Genomic DNA, 14,370 nt, shown 5'->3' on the forward strand with positions numbered 1-14,370 from the left:
AGAAAATATGTTGTAGAGACATGAAATTAAGTTAAAATTAATAAAAATGCTATCATAACACAATCCAAGCATAGAAAAACTTAACAAATATTAATATAAAAATGACCTTATCAGTAACCAGTTACCTTCCCCAGTTACCACCAACTAACTCCTTAAAAATATTGCCAAATTTTGCAGGTATGGACAATACTACTTCGTTGGTTCAATTTGGAGGCAAGTGGAATGAAAACAACGAGTACTAAGGGCACACAATGACTGGGATATTAATTCTACCAAATTATTCTCTTGACAACTTGTTGAACTAGATAAAAAAGGAGATAAAGGAAACAACGACAACTATTGAAGTTTCTTATCAAGTAGCCAAAGGAACACCACCAATAAAGGTTGAAACAGACAATTTAGTGTTGTTCTACATGGAAATAAACAAAAAAGTTGCTACAAAAATAACAGACTTACCATTGTGTGTCACTATAGTTCAAGAATCTGCAATGAAAATAACCTTCTTCTACTAGCAAATCAGAAAGCTACAACAGAAGAAATGGAAGTGGGACATTATTAATGCAAACCAAGCTTCCACCAATGAACAAATGTTACTTGAAGAAGGAATGCCAAGCACAACAAATGAGGGCATCAATGTGTCATACATACCTCATCTTGCTGAAGATGTAGCTGATTTCATAAGTGAAGACAATACAAAAAGAAAAAAGAAGTTGGAGGAAATCCAAATAGTAATATCTGATTATAGAGTCAACACAATAGAGCATTGACAAATTTTCGAGGACAAGAACACAATCAAATCAGATGTTAGCTACTATGTCATGCTGCATAACTTCCAGTTCAAAACAAAAAGAATAGATCTGAAAAAGTACCTGGTTACCTGCGCAGATGACACATGAAGCTGGTTTGTGAGAGCATCTAAGTACAGAGATCAAGATTTATTCAAGGTATGAAAATGTATTCCAAATCACACTTGCTCTGTTGAAATTGTTATGGAGGACCATAGGCAAGCAAAAAGCACCGTAATTGGTGAATTAATAAAGAATAAGTATAAGTCAATCAAAAGAAATTACACTCCAAATGACATCATGAATGATGACTTTGGAGTAACCATGGGATACACAAAAGCATGGAGATCAAGAGAGAAAGCTTTACGTCTAGTAAGAGGGAACCCTAATGATTCATATCAAAAGTTGACAATGTATCTTCACATGTTGAAGCAAGCAAATCCAAGAACAATAACACACCTACTCACAGACAAGGAAGATAGATTCAAATACCTATACATAGCTTTCTCTAACTCAATCAAGGGCTGGAGATACTTGAGGCTTATAATTGTTGTTGATGGAACTTTCTTGAAAAATGCACAGGGCGGTACCCTATTTTCAGCATCAACATTAGATTCAAACAACAACATTTTTGTCTTGGATTTTGGAATAGCAAACTCTGAAAATGATAACTCATGGCTTTGGTGTTAGGAGTGTGTCCTAAAAGCATGTAAAGACATTTGTTTTTTCTGTGAATAAATAAATACAATGGTTTATTATTATTGTCATATTTATATTGTTAAATTATTGTTTGAATAATTTTGTAAATATCAGAAAAATTCCATATTCATTATTGAGGATGTGATCTTGTATTAGTACGAGAGAATTAAGATCACATGAATGAATAAAAATAATCAACAACGACAAATTAAAGTTATAGAATTCTTTAATTGGAGTTGTAAGTACGGTTTACTGAGTATCATAATGATACAAATAATCTAGATTCAGATTATTGATGTGGTAAGACATCTCGGTAAATGTGCTTTATATAATATGATTATATATGACATGGACCGATATGAATTAAAGTCTTTATCCAAAAACAATTTAACAATAAAGACTTGTAATTCATATCATAACTGATGATCATTTATAGATCAACCTAAATCCTGAGTGTTCATGAACTCCTATTCATGTTTATTAAATCTTTTGATTCATTCGTTAAGGTCTCTTCAAAGAATGAGGCTAATGACTTTTGTTTTGGAGATTTAATATCATGGATAGCTGGGAACATGTATCAACAATACGGAATCTAATCTTTCCTAACGGATCGTATATTAGTTCTCTTAAGGGTTAATTCTAGAACTGAATGATTTTGAGCTCAAATCTATAATTAGATTATAGATTAATTATTCACTAGTGAATTAATAGTACTTAAGGAATAAGAAGTAAATTAGAAAGGTTAAATGGTAATTCTTCCATTCTAATTTATGAACTAAATAATTAGAGGGTTGAACTATTGTAAGATGGTTATATCAATGGACGACTTAAGAAAAAGATTTCTGTAAAAGTATATCTATAACTTAAAGAGTGCAATTTTGAATTTATAGTGGAGTAATATCAGAATTAATAAATTAACTATTATAATTAAAGAGTTTAATTATTTAGTTTCAATTTATTGGAGCTTAATGTTATAGGTCCATGGTCCCCGAAATGGCTCAAACAATCACTGTCAAAGGCAAATACAAAAATGGGCAAAAAGGACTTATGTGATAAGTAAAATATTTTTCTATGTATCAAACATAATTATTGTTTAATTATGTGTAATTAATTAATTATTTTATTTAACAAAAATATAATTAATTTTGAATTAATTTATTTTTGGGATTTTTGGTATTTAAATAATAATAAAAATTGGGAAAAATCACATGTCATCACAAGCATGTGGTACACGTGTGGCACAGTGCACAGGCACTGTGCTACACGCATAAGAGATGGACTTAGTCTCTTGATTCCACAATTTTAGTTATTTAAATATTAAATAAATAATGAGATATTTTAATATGATTAAAATATTATTATTTAAACAAAAATCTGATAACTGATCAGTTATTTTGAATTTGTTTAAAATAAAAAATATTTTAATATATTGGATATCAGTTTTTCATAGAACGTAATTTTTCAAGGATAGAAAAATATCTAGGATTCTCTCAGAGAAAAGAGAACAATGACAAAAACAAAGGTTATTGTTCTTCACAAAACCTAGGTCCAAAACTTTATCAGATCTCATGTGTTGAGAACATTTGATAAATAGTTATTGCCTATTATTTGTATAGCGAGCCCACACTCGTTCTTTGTGTGCCTGAGAACATTTTGGAAGATCTTGGTGTGAGATCTCAAGGATTCAGCCATACGAAAAGATAGCAGCAAGGAAGGACTTGAGGTAATTTTTCTATTCTTGTCCTTGATTCAATATATATTTGAGTGTGAAGAAGTAGATCTAGAAATCTTATGGGATTAATTTGACAATTTGATTGTTGTTCCGCTGCGCATAATCTCTGATTTGATCAATAAAAACCAACATTTGGTTCTTCTCCAAACTAAGAGACACCTATGGAGAACCCGAAGGTATGATAACTTCAATTATATATTCTTGTTTACAAAGAAAAAAGAACTGGTTACCCAAACCAAATACACACTTACATGCTATTTCTTTTAGTATCTAATTAAAGTAACTGGTTACCTTCACCAAAAATAAAAATAAAAATGAATAATACCTAGTTTTTGTTTTTTATTTTACAATATTTAAACTCCACAGGATTGGCTATTGTTTCCTACAGACACAAGAGCATAGACAATGCAGTACATATGGTGTACCCAAATGCTTTCCATGGAGATTGCATATTTCACTTGCTCAATAATTTGAAAAACAAGTATGGAAGCCATGGAGAAGAGCTACAGATAAATTTCATTGCAGCAAAAAAAAGCATACACAAAAACAGAATGTGAACACTACATGAGAGGCCTTGATAGACTTGACAGACGCATTAGACACTATTTAGAGAAAGCCAAATATGAAACTTGGGCAAGATCATACTCGCCAACAAAAAAAAAATACACCATGATGACATCCAACATCGTAGAATCACTCAACGCTGCACTAAAAGCTGCAAGAAATCTCCCCATTGATATCTTGGTTGAATGCCTTAGAAGTTTGGTTCAAAAGTAGGTTTGGAACAACTCAAATAATGCAAACAGAACATTCACAAAAATCTCTATAGCAATAGAAAATTAGTTGAGACATGACATTGTTTCAAAAATGAAGTATGAGGTATGCAACTAAACTTATTCTTACTATTCTTTAATCTGTCAGTGGATGGTAACCAGTTACCTTACGTAACAGAAAAAAAAAAACCCATTAAGTTACACAGAGGGGGAACTAGTTACCTTCAATGTTAATTGTACATAAAATGTTTATTATTTTATTATAATTCATGACAAAAATATTTTCAGGTCTTGCCTCTCAACCCAATAGAATATCAAGTTCGTGATGACAAGGGGATCAATTTCACAGTAAATATCACAATAGATTATGTATTTGCAAAAGGTTTTAAGAAAATGAAATGCCTTGTGGGCATGCAGTAGCTATAATTGCAAAGAGAAACTTGGGAGTGTATGATTACTGTGCAAATTTTTACAAAACAGAAACGTTGAAAGCATTGTATCAAGAAAATGCTCATCCTTTGCCCCACAAAGATGAATGGAATCTCCCACAACACTTGGACATAGTGGTGCTACTTCCAAAGGCAACAATCCCTGTAGAAAGACCAAGAAAGAAAAGAATAAGATCAAGAGGGGAACCAAAAGTAATAATCACCTGTGGGAAATGTGGCCAAGCAGGACATAACAGGAAGACTTGCAAGAATCCTCCAATTGACAAGGAAAACAAGCAGAAAAATCAAAAGACATAGCTTCATATTTTACAGCAAAATAACCCTATCATAGCTTTATTCATTAAAGGAGTGGCTTTCATATTCATAAATTGTTATTGAGTATTATAATAAGTCTGTTACAAATTCAAATACATTTATTGATTACACAACACTTATAAATTCCTTTTAGACTAAATTGTTGAGTTTTTTGTTGCTTGTTATCTATCTATACCACCAACACCCGAAAAACATGCATTTTAAAAATTAAACACAACATTCTAGGTAATCGGTTACCAAAGGTAACCAGTTACCCCTTTGTATATAAGATGAAGACCAAGTTGAGTACTTGGTTACCATTAAAATATCCCAGTTGCTTTAAAAAGTGGAATATATAATATATATATATATTAAACGTGAAATACAAAAAAAAAAAAAAAAACAAGAAACTGGGTACTTTGCTCTAACAATTGTCACCATAAAAAAAAATAATAACAAAAACATCAAGCACCAAAGTTAACCAATTACCCTTTTGTATATAAGATGAAGCCAAACTAAGTACCTGGTGTAACATCCCAAATTTCCTAATAGGGTTTAGTGCCTGGATTAGGGGGCCGGGAGGCAATAATTGAGTTATTATGTGAATTATATTATAATATAATCATGCTTGTATGTTAGGGATATTAAATATGTGTATGTGGGCCCGTTTCTTATAAGAAGGGTATATTAGTAATTTGACTTGTTTGGGGTATAAATGCGAATATGTGCTTGTGTAATTAAGACCACATTATTATGTGGATATATTTGGGTTACTCGACGAGAGGCGGTCCCGATGAGCAAGTTAGCGGAAAAGTCACAACAGGGTCTTAATACCCGGTTCGGGGTGAGCTTAGGGGTATTATAGTAATTTAGTACATTACCGAGAATTAGTGGGTAATGGGAATTTATTGGTAACTGTGTGAGAATATTGGAAGTAGCAGGAATTATAGGATGCAAATTGTGGATAACGGGATTTAAAGCAAAGGACAAAATTGCCCTTGTAAACACTTGATGAATAAGATAAGGGCAAGGGGTAAAATGGTCATTTTTGGGTTAAGTGTGGTGTTTGGGTGAGCTGGGATTGCTGAGAAGACTAAGGAAACTAAAGGAAAAAGAATTTAGCAGCTCCCTTTCTCTCTCCCTCGTTCTCTTTATGCTCCATGGGTGTTTGAATAGTTTTTTTTGGGAAATTGAAGAGGAAAGCTTGGGAAATCAAGGTGTTAGGCTTGGGGGAAAACAGAGGCTAGGTTCAAGTGTTCATCACAGCTGAGGTAAGAATTCTGAACTGGAATTATATGGTTAGTTTTGCTGAATAATTTAGAATTATGGTGTTGATGCATGTTAGATAGTTGGAAGGTTGAGTTTGTGGGTTTTGATAAGTGTTATTACGATATATGGTTGGGTTTTGTCTTTGGAAAGGGTTTTGATAATTATGGGAATTGAATTGGAAGGTTAGGGTGGAGCTAGATGGGTTTTAGTTGGGTTCGGTTGAAGAAAAACCCAGAAATTTCTAGGTTCGTGGTGGTGAGCCGTGACCTGCGAAGGGATTTTTGAGCCAGCAGGGCTCGGAGGCAGGGGTGGGCCGCGGCGCCTCAGGGGGGCGCCGCGGTGCGCGTTGGTTTCCAGGGAGGCTGAGCCTCTGGAATTAGAGGTGGGTCGCGGCTCGGGTGTGAGGGGCCGTGACTCTTAAGGGGAGTTTTGGCTTAAGTGAGATTTTTAGATTGGGAACCTAACCATTTGGGCTCGGGATCGATTCCACTTCCTTGTTAAGTGGAATTCGATGTCCTGGAGGCTAAGAGTTGGTCTGGAAGTTGTTATTTATCTGTTATTGATGGGAACTTCCTTATCGCGGTTGTGACTAGGTTTTCGCTAAGGGCTTGAATCGGGGGTCGTACTCAGAGGGTCGTCGCTAATAACCCGCATACGGACCAAAGGTAAGAAAACTGCACCTGTTATGTGAATGCTTGATTAGAGCTTAGTTAAGGTGATGAACATGATTATAATTATGTTGCGAATGTCTTATTAGGTACGTTATAACGTGCATAATTATGATTATGCTTATGACTGTTGAGTGAATGTATTATAATGCATTGTGTGACTATTTGATAAGTATGCTATATGAAACATGTGACTGTCTGTTATGACTGTGAAGCTTAGTTTATAAACTAGGGTATTATTAGGATGTTAAGTGGGGATCAACTTATTAGTTGAGAATATGATGGGCTCTAGGAGATCCTTATTAGTTGAGAATCCCAAGGCTTCAACTTATAAGTTGGAGGCACGTGGTGGCTTGACTTATAAGTCAAGGGCATAAGGAACTTAGTTTATAAGCTAAGATTGGCATAATGCACGTAGAGTGCAGGCTACCATGGCTGGGCCACCCTGGGAGTGCAACATGCACTTGACTGGCTCGGATGCCAACAACTTGAAAGATAGTGCAACATGGACTTGTGTGACTCTATGGTCTCCAATTGGGTTTGATGAATGTACTGGTTTCAGTTATTACTGTTTGATAGTTGTTGTATTCAGTGTACTGTGGATTATGTTTTCTTGTTGAGTCTTCTGGTTCACCGGTGCTTTGTGGTGCAGGTAAAGGTAAAGAGAAGCTCAACTAGCCATGAGTCGGAGGGCATTAGCAGTGGTATGTTCATATGCAGTCCGCTCGACCACCACGGCTGAGATGCTCAGAGGAACTAGGGTTAAACCCAGCTTTTACCGCCTAGGTCGGCTTATTGTGTAATATGGGTATTGTAATTAGTTTTTAAACTGATGTTTTTTGGGATCCCATGTAAAGAACTTGTTTTTCTAACTTAATGGAAATGTTTATGAGTTGATCAAAATTTTCAATACCTAAACCCTTAGTGGCTTAATCACATGTTTAGTCCAAATGACTTATTTAGCAAGTCCAGCACTGGTTTTAAACACACTTGGTAATGGACCCTAATTAGCAGGGCGTTACACCAGGTTACCATTACAATATCCCTGAAAGTAAGTAAATATATACAAAACAAAACATATAAAACAACTCAGTTGCTTTAAAAAGTGGAATATATATAATATATATATTAAACTCAAAATAAAAATAAATAAACAAGAAAATGGTTACTTTGATCTAATAATTGCCAAAAAAAATATATAGTAATAAGAAAAATATCAAGCACCAAAGGTAACCAGTTACCGCTTGGTATATTAGATGAACACCAAGCAAGGTACATGGTTACCATTAAAACATTCCTAAAAGATAACCTTAGTAAAAATAGACAAAAAAAACATATAAACTAATAAAATTATACATTAGTAAGTGAATTAAAACAAAACTAACAAAAAGCAAATACAAACAACAGATAAAGAACACAAAAAAGATCAAAAGATATATAAAAGAGTCTTAAGTAACCAATGTCTTACAATAGTAGCAATTTAATATAGTCAGGTATCCAACTAACTATTGTTCATCATTTCCAAAAGTCAAATATCCTTTCTGAAAGCTGAACTGGTCTAGAACATAAACAAAATAAAAAAAGTCAAATATCATTTACAAAAGCTTCCTAAATAACCTATGCAGCAGTCTTCCTCCTCTTCTACCTCCTGTCCAAAATCTTCTTACTAAACTCATCACTAGTCAAATATCCATCTTCTTGTTTCTTCTTCCAATGAAAATACAAGCTAACAGCAATGTCTTGGCGAAGCAACTGAGCATCAAGTTCTTTTGGCATCTCATTTTCCTTTCCAAGAATTAATTGCTCAGCAAAATAAGTTATAAAAACCCCACATTCATTGCAATATTGCTAACACAAATAAAAACTAAGAACATAAAAACAAAACCAGAAACAAACAAGATAAAAAAACTTTTAAAAAAAATAATCACTCAACTTGTCGAGGAATGCCTCTAGCAATAGTCAAATGCAAAGCATCATTGTCGGTGACATCATAAGGACTAAGATCAATATTAATATCAGGACGATCATAAAAACCAATCTTTTCCAATAGAAGATGAAGCATTACAGCAAATGCTTCAATTATAGGTAAACTCAAATTTTCATGCCTCGCCCCCGACATAGAATCATAAATAATGAGCAACCTCCTCTTTATGTAAAAATGCAGTAAAATCCAATGAAGAAGAGCATTCACATTAATAAGCATAAGAACATGATCAAGTAGATTCCAGTGAGTGTTGTAAAACAATGACTCGCCCCTCATAATCTTCAAAGGAACACAACTGTCATCATTGTTAAATATACCACTGCCTGATTTCTTAAAATTCTCATACATGAACATAATATTTTGGCCAAAACAACTATCAGTAGTAGAGACTTTCCTCTTCAAACATTTGCATAACTTAGCCTTTCTCCTCAAATAATACATCATGACATCAATATGCTGTTTTTTAAAAATAGATGCTTATAAGACAAACTATGAAGAAGCCTGTTACCCATTACAACATAACATATTTGAAAAACAAAGGGTAACCAGTTACCATTAGCTACACAACAAATTATAAAGTTTGGGTAACAAGTTACCATCAGCTAAACATCAAAATTATACATTTGGGTAACCAGTTACACAAAGCATTGCAACACAAAAAATGACTGTGGTAACTAGTTACCTCATCACAACATAATATAGAATTGAACTAGATCAATTTAATTTTAAAAAAAAAATTGAAAAATGATAGACACAACATAAGAGGAAAGAAACTCACTGATGAATCAACAAACTGCCTAGGATAATACAAACGTTAGAACCAAGTCTTCTCATCAATAAAAATGAAAGTGAAATCGGTTGATGGCTGTTGACCGCGTTTTTGGCCAACGACGTGTAGACGTCAAAAACGATAAAAACCTTCAAGAGAAATAAACGACACAGACGATTTTATAGTGGTTCAGCCCCAATGTGTTGGTAATAGCATAATCCACTTAGAGTTGTGATTATAGATCTGCACTCAAGATATGATGAACCTGAGTCAACTGAGTTTCTTCAGTGCAAATTACAAGAATTCTCTCAAATACAAGTCCTTTCTCTCTCTCTAGAAAATAAGAATTCGAATCAAAAGTTCAAAAGTCCTCTTTATGATGCCATAAGCCTTGTATTTATAGGCTCAGGATCGTACAAATGATATCTCCCATAATCAGGATATTTTGCTATTCTCACTATATTTAATTTACAATAATATTCAAAATATAACAGTACACTATATTCGTGGGATAAATGAGAGATTCCCGCACAAGCCAAGACCGATTCTTGTTGAAGCTGTTTCTGGGATCTCGTGCATAGTTTTGCTCTATCTAGTCGATCCATATCTCATTCAAGCTGGTCGACCACACCTTCACTGGGCAGACACGCACCTGACTGGGCAGACATGCACTTGACTGGGCAGACATGCACTTGGCTGGTCGGACATGGTCATGACCGATCGGCCAAGGTCATGCCTGGTCGGCCAAGGTCATGCCTGGTCGGCCAAGGTCATGCCTGGTCAGCCAAGGTCATACCTGGGCAGACAAACATGTGACTGACGGACAAGGTCATGCCTGGGCAGACAAACATATGACTGGTCGGACAAGGTCATGCCTGGTCGGTCATGACACTTCTCTGGCCAGTCAAAATTCTCCACTGGTCTACCAGGTCACTCCTAAGCCAGGTCACCCAACCATTCCTTGCCATTTATCACTTCTATTGCCACGTCATCGTTTTTAAATTTTGGGGATAACATTTCCCCCCCAAGTTTATTATATGATATCTCACATAATAAACTTTTTTCTCCACTGACGACACTATATATATATATATATAAAAAATCAATTGTTCACCTTCCCGCCATGCAACAAGACCACAACTCCACAGACCACGATCACTGCAATTAACTGCTCATAATCGTGGGGAAAAAAAAAATCCCAAGAATCCCAAGGGTCCAAAAATAAGTGGTAATTCCCCATTTTTTCCTTTAAATAGACCCCTATACTCCCACATTTCCACACACACACAAGAGAGCTTAAAATCAAAAAACCCTCTCATCTTCTTTTTCTTCTTTGGCCGAAACCCTCTCATCTCCTTTTTCTTCTTTGGCCGAAACCCTCTCATCTTCTTCTCTTGGCCGAACCTTCAAGGGTCTTCAAGGGGAAGCTTCTCATTTCTTCAAGCAAATCAAGGGCTCTTCAAAGTTGGGTAAGTCTTCTCTTTCATCTTCATTTGTGTTGTATTTTTTTTTTCAAAAATTTCCATGAAAATGCATGAGATGGCCGAAACTTCATAGAGCATTTTTTCTTGAGTTTGTCTATGAATCTTAGAGATATAATGTGTTTGGTGACTGTTTTGATGTTGTTTAGGTTATGGGTAGCCCAATATTATCTTCAATTTCATAGGAATTTAAAGCAAAATGAGTCATTTTAACCTAAATCATGAATATGGGTTTTTGGATATTTGATGGCATTTATGGTCCCAAGAACATTGAAAAACCTTTTGATTTCCCCATTTGATCTTGTGTTTGTGTGCTTTGTATGAGAAATAGTGTTTGTGTTAGGGATTTTGGGTTTTGTTTTTTGGCTTAGGGTTTTTGGTTGAGGTTCGGGTATGGGACATGGGATATGGCCGAGTGGCCATTGCTCTTTCTTTTGTAAAAAGTATGGTCCGATCGGACCATACAATAGCCAATCGAACTCACGGTGCATCTGACCGGATGCTAGTTATGGCTCGGACTAGGTCCCTCGGAGCCCTCGGACATGCACCGCGGACATCAAGTGTCTGATTGGACATCCACGCACACACACCATGGGTGCTGGCTCATCGGACACAAGGTGTGTAGCTTCTCAGACCAGGCACACCGCTCGGACAAGGCGCAGCTCCTCGGACTCCCAGGCACGCATCTCCTCGGACTAGTAGCTCCCAGGCACGAATCACACCACTCCTCGGGTGTCTCGGCACCAATAGCTCCTCGGCACTAGGCACGCGCATCCGCTCGGACCAAGGTGTCCACTCGGACACCACGGCTCCTTGACATCTCTTGGCTCCTCGGACCAGGCATGGCACGCACTAGGCACTAGGCATGCCGTTTGGAGCAAATTTTTTGCCTATTTCCAAAATTTTTAATTCATGCTCATCCTAGGACCTTAAGCACTTTTTAGGCACTTTAGGTACTTTTAGACACTAAAATTCTTTTTTCTCCATGCATGCTAAATTTTCACTACTTAAATAAATTTTTTCTAAGTATAAAAATAAACATTGCTCTTGTTGATTTTTATCTGTATGGTTACTCACCTCCCCATTTTTATTTTTTGTAGATGAATCACTTTGACTATAGGGGAGGTGACAACCACACGAATTCTGATACGTCCTTCCCGCAGTCGATCGAGACCCCTCAAAGCAGCGACTCCTCGTCAAAGTCTCCTAGCAGTCACACTCCTGAGGATCGCCTCCGCCGCTTTAAGAAGATCCTCCCCCGTTCAACTTTGTACTTTCTTCACGAAGAGCAGTTCCTTCATCAAGCTGAACAGTCGACAATGAGGGTAAAGAAGTCCAATAGACTCCCGCAGGACCAGGATCCTCAAGTGGCCCGCAGAGCGGTACAAAAAGTGGTGGAACGCAGTGAGGCCCACACTGCAGCTTCTTCGAGACCACCCCGCCAGATGCCAAAATCAAGTAAGACTCGGAGAAAAACCACCCAGAATTTCGCTACCGAGGTCCAGCACCTGGCTGTCCAAAAACCAAGGAAGGAAGGAGAAGAAACACCTTCCTGGTTTACTGCCAAGCCTACGAAACTCAACCCCAGGATGTTTGACAAACACATCCAAGCCTTGGGCTTGAGAAGGGTGAATGTGATATGTCCGCGCCCTCACCAGAGAGCTAACAGGCCTGGCGAACCGTACTGTGCCTAGTCTAGGCACCATATATATGCAGGAGCGACTATCCCGTTACACCCTTTCTTCTGGTCAGTAGCGGATTACTTCAACGTCTCTCCCTTCCAGATCGCTCCTAATGGGATTCAGGCGTTGTCTGCCCTGTATATTCTCTACTACATGCAAGGCTGGGATGAGCCTACTCCTCACGAGATACATTTCTTGTTCGACTTCAGAACCAACCCAAGCCATAAGAACACCGGTTTTTTCTACCTCTTTCACAGGCATAAGGGGGTTAAATACCTTTGTGCATCGCTCACAAGTCAAACCCTGGGAAATACTATACAGAGTATTTTCTCACGTCAGACATCAAAGCCAACAACATGGCTTTTACACATGCAAGTCCATTCGAGCAACCTTCACCCACAAAAGAGATGTTCAAGCGAGCAGAGGAGTTGGCCAACATGTGCATCGAGGAGAAGGATGTGAAAATTTTGGTTACTGTAGACAACCTTTAGATGGTGGGCCTGCTACCATGTAACCAAAACATCACAGTGGAGAGCACTACTGAGGAAAATAATGCAACTGAACAGTCCAATGCCGGCATTGAGGTAGTGACTGATCAGTTCTCTCCTGGACCATCTTCTCACTCCCGTAGACCAGGTGATCTCGTCATTAGGGAGCCTCAGCCAGAGGATCAGCGCAGACCTGCTATTCCCACCCATCTTGGGAAGGGAAAGGCCATCCAGCCTGAGAGGGACTTGAGCTCATCATCCGATGACGAGGATGACTTCCTCGACCAGATCCTCAACTCAGGTCTAGTAGTCATAGTGATATGTTTGTCAACTTAGTTATATGGGATTTATAGAACTGTTTAGTAGTAGTAATATACTTATCCACATATTGCTTTATATATATTTCTTTTACTAACAAATCTTGTGTTTTCTCTTTTGCAGATTCAGAGATGTTCAGGCATTACAACGCCCCTCCTACCCCGAAGAGGAAGTCCAGAGAAGGGAGTGGATCCACACCTCCGAGCAAAGTCCCGAGGACAGTACCGCCCAGCCAAGGGAGACAACCCGAGGGGTCAGTTGTAATCCCGCAGTTGACCCCTTCTTCGCTTCCTCCTTCAGCGAGCCTAACCCCCACTCGTCCGACCGGCCTGAGCGAGGCACTTCGCACTGCTGGTACCATTGGGAAGGACGTGGTTGATCAGACTCTTCACGACGCTTCAACGATTCAAAGCTTTGAGTCCTTCCCTCGACTTAGTGTTGATGTCCTCTTACAGAGAGGGCCTGCTCAGTTGGCGAATGTAAGTACTCCACCACAAGACAGTTTGTTACTTATATTCATACTTTGTAGTAACCTCTTGTTTTTCATGCAGACGCTCATCACCATCAGTCATGCTCAGCACCGAGCAGTAGACTACAAGGAGTTGATCAAGGTCTTAAATGATCAACTAGTAGAGGCCCAAGCTAAGGTGGGTGCTCTGACTTCTTCAGGAAAGGATCTTCAATCTAAGTTGGAGCGGTCAGAGAAGACTGTGGCTGAGCAAAAGGAGTCTCTTAGGGGGTTGTCTGATGGGAATGACAAACTAACCCAAACCAACAAGTCCCTGACTGATCGGCTAGACAAACTAACTTGTGAGAACGAGGGGTTGGCTCGCGAGAACGAGGGACTGATTCACGAGATTGAGGAACTGAGGTAGGAGAAAGAAGCCGATCTCACTCGCTACGAGGAGATCTGCTTCAATTGTTTTTATCAGGTGTGGAAGCTAAACAAGCCTCTCAACCTCGACTTTCTCATGGAGGA

The sequence above is a fragment of the Humulus lupulus genome, chromosome 2, assembly GCF_963169125.1.
Source record: "Humulus lupulus chromosome 2, drHumLupu1.1, whole genome shotgun sequence".
Taxonomy (NCBI): Eukaryota; Viridiplantae; Streptophyta; class Magnoliopsida; order Rosales; family Cannabaceae; genus Humulus; species Humulus lupulus.